General features: G+C 44.5%; 1 pseudogene; it reads right to left on the bottom strand.

The window, feature by feature from the left end:
• Positions 1-267: 267 nt before the first annotated feature.
• On the bottom strand, positions 268-5,863 carry LOC123185843 (GDSL esterase/lipase At1g33811-like; annotated as a pseudogene).
• Between the last annotated feature and the right edge of the window lie 12,387 nt (positions 5,864-18,250).

Here is an 18,250-nt window from a genome sequence, read left to right as displayed (position 1 = left end):
CCTTAGAGTGTGGCTAAATTTTAGTTGACTAAGACTACTTAACCAAGTCTCAGTCAAGTGGCATAACATATAAAGAAAAAAATCTGAAGAATATTTTTATGCACGAATCTCATTGTAAAATTTCATATAGCATCGACTGAGACATAACAAAATCTCAGTCGACTGTGATTTAGCAAGACTATAAAGTTCAATCTTCATAAATTCATATCAAGTTCTGGTAACGAGTGGATGAGCGAACCAGTGGCCAAATTTCTGGCTCCCCGCCCTACAGGTTTACCCACACCACTTCTTATTCTGGAATAATCAGCAACACCAAGACGTCGGCGGAGCACGGAGAAACAAGTCAGGTCGTCTGCGCGGCTCTACACGCTTACAGCGCCGCCAGCTGCCTCACGTTCATCGGGTGGAGGTATTCGCCGGTGTCGCCGAAGAGCTCGAACGCGGCCGCGAACGACGCCGCCTCCGTCGGATGGAAGCCGTCCCAGAACATGAAGTCGTTGCGGTTCGGGCAGAGCTTGGCGGAGGTGTTGCACTGGCCCTCCCCGAACCGTCCTTTGCCGGCGCAGCACGCCGTGTCCACCACCGTCATGTCTGCCAAACAAAAATGAACCACACATCACTGAAACATCCCGGCAAGACGCCGTGACAGGTAGTATTTGAGGGTGTGTTGCCGACGTACTGACGGCTTTTCCGCCGCTGGCGAAGACCATTTCGGCCATTTTTACGGAGTCGGAGAGGGAGTAGTTCATGCCGTCGAGATCAGCGTTGAGGCCCTGCAGCATCGAGTCTATCAATGGGTACAGCTGCCTGGAGAGCTTGTTCGCCGCACCGAAGCAGTTGAACTGGTCGGTGTCATTGTCATGTGTCAGGGCGACCGCCCTCTGCGACGGGCAGCACCCCACCAGCGACGGGCTGACGATGCTGAACTTCCTCGCCCCGACCGCGTACAGCTCCTGCAAGAACAATCGCGACGAGGTTGGCTTTCACGCTCAATTACTGGAAGCACCACACCAAGCATATATGGACGGCATGCACCTGCAGGTAGGTCCTGTAATGGTCGACGAGGCATCCCAGGAAGGCTGTGTCGTTGCGGTTGGAGGGCGTCGGCCAGGGAAAGGCGTACTCGAACAGGTCGTTGCTGCCGACGCTGATGAAGAAGAGCGATCTGGAGATGAGGTCGTCCGAGTCCTCCCCCATCATCTGGACGGCCGACGTGAACTTCTCGAGCTGGTCGGTCATGCTGTACACTGGTCGCCCACACTGCATGCACGAAGAAAAGCGGATTCAGTGGCTACGTTACGTCGGTGCTATAACATCGACAGATCTGGCTAGTGCGAACACAAGGCAAGCCAGTGTGCGTACAGGGAGTTGGCCCGTGTTCTCCTGTAGGCCTGACCCTCCTGATGCGAAGTTGACGCCGCTTTTCATCTGTGGAACGATGCCCTTGGCCGGGAGGGAATGGTAAGCAGGTGGGCTCTCCTCGAATCCCAGGAAGGTAGCTGCTCGTTCAAACAAATATACGTAAGTTACTCACCTCATTTGTCCTTCGCGAATAGAGGAAAGAACCACATTATAGAATGACAAAAGTTAGCTGAGTTGCTAATGCTTACTGGAACAAAAAATTCTTATAAAACATTAGCATTGAGATTCACATTTACTACTATTTTTGTTCGGGACTAGAATTATATGGAGAAGTACCTTTTTTTCCCATTTACCTGTGATTCGTCTCTTATTATAACTGTGTATTTTAAACAGTTACGAGAGTTTTGACCCAGAATCACGAGCTTGGAGCAGTGACCAAAGTCGCCACATCCCCTATTTTGTCGTACTCCCTCTGTTCGATTATGTGTCGCACATAGATTTTTCTAGGATTTTTCGCTTTTCTTTTTTGCTTGGTTAATAAAATAGTATAGGTGTTAGATAAGACTTTGCTAATTCTCATCTAGATGAGACTTAGAAAATCTTTGTTTAAAGTCAAACTTCATGAACTTTGATCAAGTTTATAGAGAAAATTAATTATATGTACAATATCAAACTTCACAATATAAAAATATAAAATGACATGTATTTTATATTCTAGATGTAGATATTTTTCCTATACTTGATCAAACTTGAAAGCTTTCAATTTTCAAAAAACATTATGAAATGTAGGGAGTATCAATGCCAACTTCTGGGTCCCGTTGTCAAATTAAAAACTATTCTCTGGAGATTGTTTGAAGTTTTAAACATTATCTGCACGGTGACATTTTTTACAAGTGTCTGCACTATGACTAGCCTTGTAAGTTGTAACGATATGCTCTAAGTCCACCACAAGATCTGCAAGAGGGTTGACAAGGGACGAACATAGCTCAAGGAGTAAGAGGTACCCTTGCCTCTACCAATGCCGTGGTCGCCACCACTACTGCCACAAGAGCTTTTAGAGTTTAGGGTTAGTGAAAAATGCATGAGCGAAGTGAGCTCGCGGGCAAGAGCTAAGTGTGTGTACGTTATTTTTTTCTTGGGTGGACTAATGTTCGAAACTAGTCTAGGCCATACTCTCTCCGTTTCGAATTACTTGTCGCAGGTATGGATGTATCTAGATGTATTTTAGTTCTAGATACATCCATTTCTGCGACGAGTAATTTGGAACGGAGGGAGTAGTTTAAAGTAAATTGGAGAAAATAATTCATCTCAAAGTGTATGGCATAATAAAAGTAGTACTTCAACAAAGAAACACAAAACAAACTACCGGGCCTTCTTTGCGGTGCTCACACATAATATTCTTATTTGTTCCTCAAAAAATGAAAATATTCTTATCCTGGCTTGCAATGTTGGTCTGGTTCGGTTTTTTAGAAGTATGGCCGTGATGGCAATTCTATGTCAAAACCTGGACATGCTGTATAAGAAGCCACTTTTACTAGGGTGAAAGTGCTCAACCTCTACCAATGAATTTGTGTTTTTAGTTGTTTAAGTGCTAAGTATTATACACTAGTATCATATGCATGATATACTAACTAATGACACTACCCACTGCGGGCAGCCTAAACAATCCATGCTCCAAGGTCTCAGTGCTCCTCACAACTCCACATCGGCACATCGACATCGTACGTATGATGTTCCCTATTCCTTCTTATTTTAACTGATATTATTCCATATGAAATAAGAGGAGAAGAAAAGCTGTCCACGACCTCCAAGTGGGCTGTTAAAAAAACTCTTCCTTGAATTTACTTTATTTTTATTTCTTTTTGGAGCTCCAACCAAAGTACTCCCTCCATTCCAAATTACTCGTCGTAGAAATGGATGTATCCAGAACTAAAATACATCTAGATACATCCATACCTGCGACAAGTAATTCGGAACGGAGGGAGTAGATTTGAAGACAAGTCATTTCAATTATCCTATTAAGTTCTAGATTTTGCGAAAAAACAGCTATATCATATATTTTGCCACATACTCATCATTTTAAATCGATTTCAGGGAAAGACCAAAGATCTTGCGCGGCAGGTCCATCAGAAAAACTCAAAAGAGAAATAAGTCACTGTTGTGTCTATGGTCTGCTTCGATTAACTGAAAGGCGCTTTCCAAAAAGGAAACGAGATTAACTGAAAGGCTTTGGCGTCTAGTGCCTAGATCGTCACTCGGAGACTCAAAGGACAGCAGGCTTTCAGTTTCGTTGGATCGTTGCTTAGCTGGCACGATAACATGCATAGACTGCTCACGTTTTCACTAAGTAGCAAAACAAATACTCCTAGGCAAAATTCGTCGCAAAAAAAGAAGCTAAAACCAGTAGCCTCTGCTACGTAGTACTCCTCCGTCTCAAAATAACTGTCTTAACTTTAGTACAATTTATATTAAAGCTAATATAAAATTGAGTCACTTATTTTAAGTACTTCCTTCGTTCCAAAATAACTGTTTTAAGTTTAGTATAACTTTGTATTACACTTATTTTGAGACGGAGGTAGTACTTATTAGAGCTCAAGGGGGAAGAGAAGTTTTCACGGCACCTATGAAGTCAGCGAGGTTTTTGCCATTGCTGAAGCGGCCGGTGGGCGCGCGGGAGGAGGGGTAGTCGACGCCGTACTGCGGGTAGTTGGCCCTGCACTCGAGCTTGCAGCCCGGCAGCTTGTTGTTGTTGCCGACGTCCACCGTCGAGTCACCGAACACGAACATGGCCGGCACGAGCCCCTGCGGCGCGGGGGCGGGGGCGGGGGCGGTGGCGGCGCTGGCGACATGCAGCGAGAGCTCGAGCAAGCACAGCGCGACGAGCACGAACGCTCCGCCGCCACGGCCGGCCATTGGAAGAAGCCCCTCTTACGTATCTCGATCGCGCTCTGCCGTACGTACGGCCTCTCGGCTTCCTCGGCGGTGGTCGTCGATGAGACTACGATTCGAGCGGTCACTGGGACGTGGTATCAGCATGCCTATATATACACTCGTGCGCCCGGGCGGCGCGAAGAATAACACGAGTATAATAAGCAAAAGGAGCTGCAACAATTGGCTACCTGCGGCAGTATCTTCGAATCCTTCGCCACAGTAAGCGATCCGATGGGATATGCTGCTTGTTCCGTAGCGCAGAAGCGGTTCATCTTCCCGCATGTGTTTCTCAGTCGTGCTACCTAGTATTGTTAATGGAGCTTTGCGGTGGCGACCTGCCATTGGCCGCGAGCGACCTTGAGCTAGAGCGTATAGTACTCTTGTACTTCTTAGTTTTTCTTACTATATGCCAGGGCATCCATGGTAGTGACTAGTGAAGAACTGTGCATCGCCTGCTAGCGCAAAAAAGTAATCCGGGATTGGATCTTCAGCCCGTGCGCGGTTGCGAGCCGGTGGCCTGTTGTGGTTCGGGAGACGGGCGAGTGCATACGTACAAATTGGTTGGAGACCGAGACGCGACGTCCCTCCCGGGGTGGCGAGCTGGCTAAGCTGGCACTGCGAGGAAGTGCATGGAATGTATCAGCGCCGAACGGGACGTGGTCGGTCACTGAGTCGAGGGCAGACACATTGTCGTTTTTACTGGCGCATCTGCGTGTAAAAACTGAGGCACTACGAAGGTACTACGTGGCTGCATCCGTCACGAGAGGGTCGCATGGGCATTTCTTGCGCATAAACGATAAGCTGTGAATCTTGCACCCGCATAGTTTTTTGACAGTTCGTGCGTGGAAGCCGTCGGCGGCGTAAAATTGCGCCGGGTATCTTGGACCATCTCCGGTCAGTGACCGGTCGTAAATTACGATCCAGCTGGATTCCTCAAACCGGTCCTATATGCACCGAACTGTCGATATTCAGCCATATTTGGGACAGATACGAGGAGGCCCGGTCTATCTAGACGTGTCTGTCATGTCGGACTAACGGCTAGACCCATAAAAACACACGTTAAAACCCATCGGTCCGGTGAGGATGCATTCATGCGTCCACTCCATGCGTGCTCCGCTGCACAGCCCGAGAGGGCAAATTCGGCTATTTAAACTAGACGGATAGTCTCATTTCCACCCTCTCATTCCCGTCTGCACCGCCACTCCGAGGCCACTAGGGGCTCGCCGTTCGTCAGTAGCCATGGGCCGCCCGCGGATCACCGCCTACATCATCCTCACTCCGCAAAGCCGGTCGGAGCTCCCAGCGGAGATCCAGGCACGGCGCGCCACTTGGATTGCAACTGGCTTGCCTCCGTACTCTCCCGAGCAGGAGGCACCAAATGAGGAGGGAGTGGCGGACATCAGGCGTCGGAGTAGGAGGCGCTGGATGCGGACATGGAGAAAACAAAGACGGAGGAGGAGGAAGAAGGCGGGGTGAATCCGCCGCCTTCGGATGCCGAAATAGGCATGGCTGACGCGCTAGCTAAGTTTCACATGGCCCAAGCGGAGGAGGCGGGGGAGTTGTAGGCCATCCTCGACTCCATCCAGTCGGAGCTCGAGGTCGCGGCAAACCGTGCTACCTCCGCCAGGCGGATTCGGAGCTGGACTCCGAGTAGGAGCCCAAGCTTCGGGCCACAACCAATGACCAGGAGACTGGTCCGTTCGGCACTACCGGCACGGAGGTCGACGACATTTCCGATGATAGTAGGATAGTTTTATCCATCTAGTAGTATGTAGCTTTTGTGTTGCCGAAAGTGCATATAATCCCTCGATGGTTTTGTTAATTCATAACAATATATATATATCTCATTGAACTAATGCCTATACAAAAGGATATTTCAGGAAACTTCAATTTAGGTACACAATGGGATGTGAAAGTGGACCCCACAAAATGCAAAGGACAAGTGTTTGTCAAGCCTCAAACTCCATTTTATATTTAAGTGAAGCAAGATCATATTGAGTCCAAGATATGCCAATACTATCAAAAGAGGATGATGTCGTGATAATAGGTCTCTTGCTCGAGTGCTTAAAGCTCAAACTTCAAAAGCCACATACAAAGTTCTCACTTTCCCACTATATCACAACCATATGTTCAATCAGATTGACAGAAACATTTTACACCAGAGTCACCGAGACACATTGATATATTCCTTGTCCTAAACCCTAAACTTTCGGTCTCATCGAGTGACCCTTCGGTCTCACCGAAGAGCCCTAGCCAACCTTCTGTTGCCTACTGTAATTCGTTCGGTATTTCCAAACGGTTTCAGTCAGTGACACTGAAGTGTGTAAAGTGCTTAGGTCATCACAACTCTAAGCCACCAAAATGTTTCATCCGGAGTCACCGAAATATTCAAAGTTTGAATCTTTTGTACAGTTCGGTCTAACTGAGTGTTCTCATCCAGTCTCACCGAAGTGTGCAAAAGTGAGTAACGATCAGATTTTTGCTGCTACCTATATATACCCACACCCACTCCACCATTGTCTCTCGAAGCAAACACATTACACATCCATATTTCTAAGAGAGATCCCACTCATTGTGCTGATTTCAAAGGGACTCCACTCCAGCCATTGATACTTTGATTTCTAGTGCTTTCCCCCCAAACCCTCTCCTGCTCCAAAGCCAAAATATGGGAGAGTGTATTTGAGTGTTGAGGAGATTATCTTTTAAAGCACAAGACTAAGGAGCCCATCATCAACAACCTCGCCTACACCTTTTGGAGGGTGGTGCCAACATTGATCTGCTTGTTTGTCTCCCTTTTGCCAACATTGATTCAGACAGGTGTCAGGTTGATGCCCAACCAAGACACCCGTCGATGTTCTGGTTGGCTCACTCAGTCTTGTTTCGCCTTCCATGTGCGCGCCTCTCACGTGATCTTCCCTGGATAGCACCATCGGTTTGCTCGGTTCCCTTTTGTCTCCGTCGTTCCGGATGGGAAACTCAGCCGGGTAAAGCCAACGAAATATCACCCAATCACACATCGACAATTATGTTGGTGGGGGGCATTAGATTTTTGACTTTCATCGTACTGACCTGTCTGTCTACTTCAGTTGGGATGTCATTTGGACATGCCATGCTATTTGTTGGACCATTGCGTGTTCGATCCGCCGAGTAAAAGCACTTACTCATGCCATGCGGTGTCCAACATATTACTAATAACCCGTGCAACACATATACGAATGGCACGCGCACAGAACATAGGACTCATCCAATGGGTCGGCAAGTAATGCAACTAGGTTGAACAAGCTCCAACAATCAACCACATACATAACAAAGGCAATATCCAACCGCTAGGTTTCTTCAAGCAACAACATCACACACCATTGGAGAACAATTTCAAGCTTCAAACGGGCACAATATCCATCCTAATTCATCTTTTAAGTACACATCCTCTTGGCGGGGGCTGCATCTGCACCCTTTCCTTCATCATGACGCCTTCGACAGAATACATGTGCCCCCCCAAAAACGTCTACAAAGCATGTTGCGGTCACATGTCCATTTCTGCAAGACGAACCAACACAAAAAGGCACTAACATTTAGTCGTTGCTTGATAGGCCATTCACCAACGGGACAACCAACATTGAGAATACAAAGAATTGAAAATTTACAATGATAAACTGCTCCAAGCAAGAAAAATCATGATAACAGCATGATCATCAGAGCGAACAAGCGGTTTACCTCGAACAACAGTAGCACAACATGAAGAGCTAACGCGCCGGCGGTGGCATACAGCGAGAAACCTAGAGCTACCGAGACATGCAACAACGAGGAAGAAAGAGGACGTTGAGCGAGAAGAAAAGACACGACATAGATAAGAAGGAAATAAATTCAAACCTTAATCGCCACAAGTAGCTAACATGCCTCCGTCCGCCGCCAACGACAAACAGAATTGGAACACTTAGAAAGATGGAAGAACCACAACAACAAAATAACGCCTGCATGCAAAGAGCAGCTCTAACAGAGCTTCACCATCGGGTGATGGGAACGGGCAAGGAGCCCTCCCAAGCAAAACCTACAAAATTAAGCAAGAGTGAGGCCACGTGTACGTCGTCCAATGTGCGGCATGAAAGAACTGGTTTATAGGAAAATGCAACCGACTTAAGCAAAAGATCAAATAACCCCTGCCATGCCCCGACCTGCGGCTATCTTGTCAGGAACCCTCGGTGGACCGGGTATGGCAAACACTCTTGTCATTGCAACCCCTAGATGGATGGCCCTCAAAGTTGACTGGCTTGCCATCCCGATCCTAGTCGGACGACCCTAAGCAACCACCCGACACGCACAAAGTCGAGTCGGGCATAGCAAGGCCGGGGCAGAAGGAAGCTGACAATCCAGACTGAGCTCCCCCAGCGCATGTCGAACAATGCCTTAGATTGCGAACACTGATAGAAAACCATCACATAACACTGACCCTGGTCTGTGGTCCGCGCATGGGCACCCCTAGCTGGTGCGAACGAACAATGTTGGAAATATGCCCGAGGGGAAATAACAAAATGTTATTATGCTATTTTCATGTTCATAATCAAGTTTATATTTCTATGCTACAATTGTATTGGTTCTTGAATATGAGATTCAAAGGAAAACCCAAATACATGTGTGAAAATGTAAACACCAATTGATCCTCAGTCATGCCTCTAAGACAAGCTCATGTATTGATGATGATCTTGTTGTCCTGATCATGAGCATTGTTAGTATGCTATCAATAAATGAGAACACTATTGTCATTGTGATAACGGAATTAGGTAGACCCAACTTATGAATTAACGAGAGATGTATTCGTTGTTATGTTATTGATATTTTCATACAACTTGTTCACGTTTGCATAGTTCCTTAGACCATGAGAATATATATGCCAACATACCGGATGTTTACTTTGGGGTTACGAATGTCACTCCATAAGTGCATATGAATAAAGATGAACTAGGGGCATACCGGAACGTATGTCTCGAAATCAATAGTTCAAGACTACGATTTGCTCCTCTAATGATAGAGAGATACTCTCTGGGCCCACTCATTGTTATGGTGTCATTATCGTCTGGCCAGACAATTGTGATTATGATCACGGTTTTTTTAGAAAAGGGGACATCCCCGGCCTCTGCATCAGAATGATGCATACGGCCACCTTTATTAGCGAATAAAAAGTAGGTTCAACAAAAGTTTTAAAATCTCAAACAATAGCTACTCACAAAGAGCTAAGGAACCAAAATAAAAGCCACAACCGGCTGGCAAAAGAGAGACACGGAAACTAATTGCCTATCCTATTACATGACCGCCATCCAAACCGGCTGAAAATATCCCGTGCTACCATCTCCCATCGAATAGATCCAGTAACCAAACGCTCCCCGGCCTCCGTCGGAGTGAGTAATGACCAAACGAAACACGAACACGAGTAAAGAGAACAGAACCAGTAACAAGGATAACTGGCATAGTGATCAAAGTGTTGATCACGAGGATACTTATCACCTCACCTTGTGTTTTGTAAATGTATCGCGAAGCAACGAGAATGGTATTCGTAAACAAAGGTTTGTTCGGAAACTTCACAAATATGCGTGGAGGGCTCCCTCTAAAGACATACCAATCCAAAAGGATCTCTCCCGCATAGCTCTACTCTCTCCCGGTCTAATTTGCCTAAGTGTATAGGTTCCTAATTAGACATGGTCTAATATCAGTTTAATTGGTCTAAGAGAATTAGACTCCTAATTAGACGAGAAGCGCCACTAGGCTTTCTCTCTCTCTAGTTCTCTTGCAATTCTTCTTCCTGGGCGTCGAAACTCTGCCGGACTACTACTTAGGAATGTGTGGATATGTCAGAGGGGTCATCTATGTTGAGTCTTGTCGGGGATATACCCCGCGGCATAAACCGGCCGGAAGCATAACCCGGCCGGACTTGGCGGTTTACTTGAGACCTGGCTAAGACTTGATGACTCACTGGCGACCCGTTTGGGCCTGGCGGTTTACGGTTCATTGGTAATCCGGCAGGCGGGTCAGAAGAACGACAAGACCCGGTGGCCCAACAGGCGGTTCATGAAGGCCGGTTCATATAATGGTGGGCCGGTTTAAGGAGAAAGGCATGACGAATATTTACCTTACAAGGAGTTAAGACCAGGACTATCCGGTTCGTATTAGAGATAGACTAGTCCTAATCCTAATAGGACTCCACATGTAAACCGCCCCTACAACATATATAAGGAGGGGCAGGGCTCCCCAAGAGGGAGAGGAAAAGAAGAAACAATCTTAGGGCTAGACACAAAGAGGAGAGCCGGTTTACGGCGACTCCCTCGTGATGATAATGAGACCTAGCCTCAAACAGCATGTAGGGCTATTATGGATGATGTTTCCCGGGGCCCGAAGCTGTCTAAATCCTTGTCTTGCGTGTTGATCCGCCCTGCGTCTCTCGTCCCACTCAACCCCTCTCAAGCTACCACACAGATGCGTTGGCCTCGCGACTAAGTCCTGACACTAAGGACATCTGCCGTGACAAATCCACGACAAGTCTCGTCTTAGAGAACTTTCGCGGCTGGGAGGTATATCCTAGTCGCGTGAAATCTTTGTACTGTGCCGACTCATCACTACTTCTGCTAATATGCGCATTGGTGAGTTTAATCGTTACCGCCATCTTCATAGAGTTCCTGGGTGTGATCGTGTAGCATATTTTTTTATTGTGTAGCACATTATCCTGCAGTGGGATCATAAGAAAATCTATGAGTAGATGCAAGTATGATTAGAGCATATGGGGATATGTGCCATTGCACATATGTGCGGAGTGAGTAGGGAGTTATAATTACTAGACGTTCATGTTGTAACCCCTCTAATTTCATGAGGTTTTGATCTTGACAGCATGGATGAATTTTGCTACAAAGGTGTGGCATCCATAGCTAAGCTTCAGGTAGTTTGGTTTGTTCATAGTTGAGAAAGAAAAACTTTGTAAATGCGCAAGGGCAATGTAGATTATGATCTACATGCGGGTCATGCATAATGACTAAGTTTCATATGGGGCTCGAGATTTATTATTAAGTCACGAGTTTCATACACCCTGCAAGTTAAACCAACAACATGAAGTGTCATGCTTATGGTTGTGTAGGAAAAGTAAAAAAATTGCAAACTTAACCATAGAAGCCATGATAATTAGAAAAAGTGATTAGAGGCATCTAACTTGTTTTGTAGGAGGTTTGTATGTGATGTGGTATAAGTCTTCATTTATTCAATATATTTGTATGCGATGCAATATGTTGTAATATTTTACTTTAACTTGGGATTCATGGTACGACATGATGGCTGGAGTCATATGATTTTATTTTATTTTACTTTTTGACCTATGTGTCAACATCGATGACAATGAAGGATACAATATTTTGCGATGGTGGAACTTGACACAAAAGCTGGACATGGAGAAGGAGTTCTATGGCATGGAAAGGGTGAAGATGATCGCAGAGAAAATGCGGACTACTTCATCGGAAAAGGGCTATACCACGTCACTAAATTATGAATTGCATGTGATATTAATCCCTTTTCATGCACCTTGATTGCATAGTAGTCATTTATTAGGGTGATATCTTACTTAAAATATCAAATCGATTATGTTAATCCATTTATAGCAGTGTCTAAAATACTTAGTCCTTCAAATACGCCATGTCGCATGGGTATAGTTGTCAAGTGTATAAGACGGGCATGAACGGTTCATGTTGCAAGTACACTTGGTTGTCTTGACGAGATAGCAAGACAGTCTTGATCTCATAACACACCCATCGAAAGATGAACAAGAGTCATATGGAGATATGATTGTCCAGTTGACCTACTGGTCTTGTTACTACTCATCAGTGATGTCACACCAATGGGTAGTAAGTCAGTCATGGATCTCGAATCACTAGTAATGAATTATGAGAGATATTGTTTTAGTGGGAACAAACTCTAGTTAATAGTTAATATGATTTGCACTAATTTTGAACAATGTCTAAGTATTTGCATTATCATTGTAGAATAATGGCTTGCATTACCACTTTCCATATTGATTGAATTTTGATTAGCTGGCTACAACTTTATGGATTGGTACCTCAAAGTGAGGGTTGTCCTTAAAGGAGTGCCGAGAAGGACTATGTCCTATTGCATACTTTTGGTGGTCTCTCACTAATGCTATGGATGATGAGACTTGCGTATCTTGATCTAGAGCTAGAATTCCATCACATTTCAGTGCATAATGCTTGCCTCCATGAGACCCAAACTTCAAATTGTTTGGGATAGTTATGTGATATTCTTGGACCTAAAAATATTGTTTTCAGAAACAAAAAAAGTCTTGAGGATATAAGATACCAAATTAATGTTTGATTGCAAGTATAAGTGAAGTATTCACTATGTTTTATACTGATAAGAGTGGGATACATAAGAACACTAGTCATGTGATGATGGTGAATAGTGAAGGAAATATGCCCTAGAGGCAATAATAAAGTTGTTATTTATATTTCCTTATATCATGATAAATGTTTATTATTCATGCTAGAATTGTATTAACCGGAAACTTAGTATATGTGTGAATACATAGACAAACAGAGTGTCACTACTTTGCCTCTACTTGACTAGCTCATTGAATCAATGATGGTTATGTTTCCTAACCATAGACATGAGTTGTCATTTGATTAACGGGATCACATCATTAGAGAATGATGTGATTGACTTGACTCATCTGTTAGCTTAACACGATGATTGTTTAGTTTCTTGCTATTGCTTTCTCCATAACTATACATGTTCCTATGACTATGAGATCATGCAACTCCCGAATACTGGAGGAACACTTTGTGTGCTACCAAACATCACAATGTAACTGGGTGATTATAAAGGTGCTCTACAGGTGTCTCCGATAGTGTTTGTTGAGTTGGCATGGATCAAGATTAAGATTTGTCACTCCGATTGTCGGAGATGTATCTCTGTGCCCTCTCGGTAATGTACATCACAATAAGCCTTGCAAGCAATGTAGCTAATGAGTTAGTTACAGGATGTAGCATTACAGAACGAGTAAAGAGACTTGCCGGTAACGATATTGAACTAGGTATTGAGATACTGACGATCGAATCTCGGGCAAGTAACATCCCGATGACAAAGGGAACAACGTATACCGTTATGCGCTTTGACCGATAAAGATCTACATAGAATATGTAGGAGCCAATATGAGCATCCACGTTCTGCTATTGGTTATTGACCGGAGACATGTCTCAGTCATGTCTACATAGTGCTCGAACCCGTAGGGTCCGCATGCTTAACGTTCAGTGACGATCGGTATTATGAGTTTATGTGTTTTGATGTACCGAAGGTAGTTCAGAATCCTAGATTTGATCACTTACATGACGAGGAGTCTCGAAATGGTCGAGACGTAAAGATCGATATATTGGAAGCCTATATTTGGACATCGAAATGGTTCCGAGTGGTTCGAGCATTTTTCTGGAGTACCGGGAGGTTACCGGAACCCCCCGGGGAATATATGGGCCTTATTGGGCCTTAATGGAATAGAGGAGAGGGAAGGGAAAATAGGGAGGCGCGCCCCCAAGCCCAATCCGAATTGGGAGGGGGCCCAGCCCCCCTTTCCTTCCTCCCTCTCTCCTCCTTCCTTCCTCTCCTACTCCTACTTGGAAGGGAGGGAATCCTACTCCCGGAGGGAGTGGGACTCCCCTAGGGCGCGCCATAGAGAGGGCCGGCCCTCCCCCTCCTCCACTCCTTTATATACGGGGGAGGGGGGAACCCCATATACACACAAATTGATCATTGATCTTTTAGCTGTGTGCGGTGCCCCCTTCCACCATAATCCATCTCGGTTATATCATAGCGGTGCTTAAGTGAAGCCCTGTTCCTGTAGCATCATCATCACCATCATCATGCCGTCGTGCTGACGAAAATCTCCCTCGAAGCTCTACTGGATCGTGAGTTCATGGGACGTCACCGAGCTGAACGTGTGCATATCGCGGAGGTGCCGTACCTTCAGTGTTAGATCGGTCGATCGTGAAGACGTATGACTACATCAACCGCGTTGTCATAATGCTTCCACTTACGGTCTACGAGGGTACATAGACTATACTCTCCCATCTCGTTGCTATGCATCACCATGATCTTGCATGTGTGTAGGATATTTTTGTGAAATTACTGCGTTCCCCAAAAGTGGCATCCGAGCCAGGTTTATGCGTAGATGTTATATGCACAAGTAGAACACAAAGGAGTTTTGGGCGTGGGTATATACATATTGCTTGCCTTCACTAGTTGATTCTTGATTCAGCGACATTGTTGGATGAAGCGGCCCAGACCGACATTACGCGTACGCTTACGCGAGACTAGTTCTACCGACGTGCTTCGCACATAGGTGGCTAGTGGGTGTCTGTTTCTCCAGCTTTAGTTGAATCGGATTCAATGAACAAGGTTCTTTCTGAAGATAAAAAAGCAATCACTATACTGCGTTGTGGTTTTTGATGCGTAGGTAAGAACGATTCTTGCTTAGCCCGTAGCAGCCACGTAAAACTTGCAACAACAAAGTAGAGAATGTCTGACTTGTTTTTGCAGGGCATGTCGTGATGTGATATGGTCAAGACATGATGCTAAATTTTATTGTATGAGATGATCATGTTTTGTAACATAGTTATCGGTAACTGGCAGGAGCCATATGGTTGTTGCTTTATTGTATGAAATGCAATCGCCATGTAATTGTTTTACTTTATCACTAAGCGGTAGCGATAGTCGAAGAGGCAATAGTTGGCGAGACGACAACAATGCTTCGATGGAGATAAAGGTGTCAAGCCAGTGACGATGGTGATCATGACGATGCTTTGGAGATGGAGATCAAATGCACAAGATGACGATGGCCATATCATATCACTTATATTGATTGCATGTGATGTTTATCCTTTATGCATCTTATTTTGCTTAGTTTGACGGTAGAATTATAAGATGATCTCTCACTAAATTTCAAGGTATAAGTGTTCTCCATGAGTATGCACCGTTGCTACAGTTCGTCGTGCCGAGACACCATGTGATGATCGGGTGTGATAAGCTCTACGTTCATATACAACGGGTGCAAGCCAGTTTTGCACACACAGAATACTCGGGTTAAACTTGACGAGCCTAGCATATGTAGATATGGCCTCAGAACACTGGAGACCGAAAGGTCGAGCGTGAATCATATAGTAGATATGATCAACATTGTGATGTTCACCATTGAAAACTAATCCATCTCACGTGATGATCAGACATGGTTTAGATGATATGGATCACGTGATCACTTAGATGATTAGAGAGATGTCTATCTAAGTGGGAGTTCTTAAGTAATTTGATTAATTGAACTTTAATTTATCATGAACTTAGTACCTGATAGTATTTTGCATGTCTATGTTGTTATAGATAGATGGCACGTGCTGTTGTTCCATTGAATTTTAATGCGTTCCTAGAGAAAGCTAAGTTGAAAGATGATGGTAGCAATTACACGGACTGGGTCGGAACTTGTGGATTATCCTCATTGTTGCACAGAAGAATTTTGTCCTGGAAGCACCGCTAGGTGACAAACCCACTGCAGGAGCAACGCCAGATGTTATGAACACCTGGCAGAGCAAAGCTGATGACTAATCGATAGTTTAGTGTACCATGATTTACGGCTTAGAACCGGGACTTCAACGATGTTTTGAACGTCATGGAGCATATGAGATGTTCCAGGAGTTGAAGTTAATATTTCAAGCAAATGCCCGGATTGAGAGATATGAAGTCTCCAATAAGTTCTACAGCTGGAAGATGGAGGATAATAGTTCTGTTAGTGAACATATACTTAGAATGTCTGGGTACCACAACCACTTGACTCAACTGGGAGTTCATCTTCCTAATGATAGTGTCATTGACAGAGTTCTTCAATCACTGCCACTAAGCTACAAGAGCTTCATGATGAACTATAATATGCAAAGGATGGATACGATGATTCTCGAGCTCTTCGCAATGCTAAAGGCTGCGGAGGTAGAAATCAAGAAGGAGCATCAAGTGTTGATGGTCAACAAGACCACCAGTTTCAAGAAAAAGGGTAAAGGGAAGAAGGGGAACTTCAAGAAGAACAACAAGCCAATTCCTGCTCAAGTGAAGAAACCCAAGTTTGGACCTAAGCCTGGGATTGAGTGCTTCTACTGCAAAGGAACTGGTCACTTGAAGCGGAACTGCCCCAAGTATTTGGCGGAGAAGAAGGATGGCAAAGTGAAAGGTATATTTGATATACATGTTATTGATGTGTACCTTACTAATGCTCGCATTAGTGCCTGGGTATTTGATACTGGTCCGGTTGCTAACATGTGCAACTCGAAACAGGGGCTACGGACGAGGTGATTAAGCGAAGATTGGCTAAGGACGAGGTGACGATGCGCGTGGGAAATGGTTCCAAAGTCGATGTGATCGCCGTCGGCAAGCTACCTCTACATCTACCTTCAGGATTAATATTAGACCTAAATAATTGTTATTTGGTGCCAGCATTGAGCATGAACATTATATCTGGATCTTGTTTGATGCGAGACGGTTATTCATTTAAATATGAGAATAATGGTTGTTCTATTTATATGAGTAACATCTTTTATGGTCATGCACCCTTGATGAGTGGTCTATTTTTACTAAATCTTGATAGTAGTGATACACATGTTCATAGTATTGAAGCCAGAAGATGCAGAGTTGATAATGACAGTGCAACTTATTTGTGGCACTGCCGTTTAGGTCATATTTGTGTAAAGTGCATGAAGAAACTCCATTCTGATGGACTTCTGGAATCACTTGATTATGAATCACTTGGTACTTGTGAACCATGCCTCATGGGCAAGATGACAAAAACTCCGTTCACCGGAACAATGGAGCGAGCAACAGAGTTATTGGAAATCATACATACTGATGTGTGTGGTCCAATGAACATTGAAGCTCGCGGAGGATATCGTTATTTTCTCACCTTCACAAATGATTTGAGCAGATATGGGTATATTTACTTAATGAAACATAAGTCTGAAACATTTGAAAAGTTCAAAGAATTTCAGAGTGAAGTGGAAAATCATCGTAAGAAGAAAATCAAGTTTCTACGATCTGATCGTGGAGGCAAATATTTGAGTTATGAGTTTGGACTTCATTTGAAACAAAGCGGAATAGTTTCGCAACTCACGCCACCTAGAACACCACAACGTAATGGTGTGTCCGAACGTTGTAATCATACTTTACTAGATATGGTGCGAACTATAATGTCTCTCATTGATTTACCGCTATCGTTTTGGGGTTACGCTTTAGAGACAACTGCATTCACGTTAAATAGGGCACCATCTAAATCCGTTGAGACGACACCTTATGAACTGTGGTTTGGAAAGAAACCCAAGTTGTCATTTCTTAAAGTTTGGGGCTGCGATGCTTATGTGAAAAAGCTTCAACCTGATAAGCTCGAACCCAAATCGGAGAAATGTGTCTTCATAGGATACCCAAAGGAGACTGTTGGGTACACCTTCTATCATAGATCCGAAAGGCAAGATATTCGTTGCTAAGAATGGATCCTTTCTAGAGAAGGAGTTTCTCTCGAAAGAAGTGAGTGGGAGGAAAGTAGAACTTGACGAGGTAATTGTACCTTCTCCCTTATTGGAAAGTAGTACATCACTGAAATCAGTTCCAGTGATCCCTACATCAGTTAGTGAGGAAGCTAATGATGATGATCATGAAACTTCTTATCAAGTTACTACCGAACCTCGTAGGTCAACCAGAGTAAGATCCGCACCAGAGTGGTACGGTAATCCTGTTCTGGAAGTCATGTTACTTGACCATGGCGAACCGATGAACTATGAGGAAGCAATGATGAGCCCAGATTCCGCAAAATGGCTTGAAGCCATGAAATCTGAGATGGGATCCATGTATGAGAACACAGTATGGACTTTGGTTGACTTTCCCGATGATCGGCAGG

This window comes from Triticum aestivum, chromosome 2A (genome assembly GCF_018294505.1).
Source record: "Triticum aestivum cultivar Chinese Spring chromosome 2A, IWGSC CS RefSeq v2.1, whole genome shotgun sequence".
NCBI classification, from domain to species: Eukaryota; Viridiplantae; Streptophyta; class Magnoliopsida; order Poales; family Poaceae; genus Triticum; species Triticum aestivum.
The sequence above is the reverse complement of the archived record's forward strand: the minus strand, read 5'-3'. Positions and strand labels throughout refer to the sequence as shown.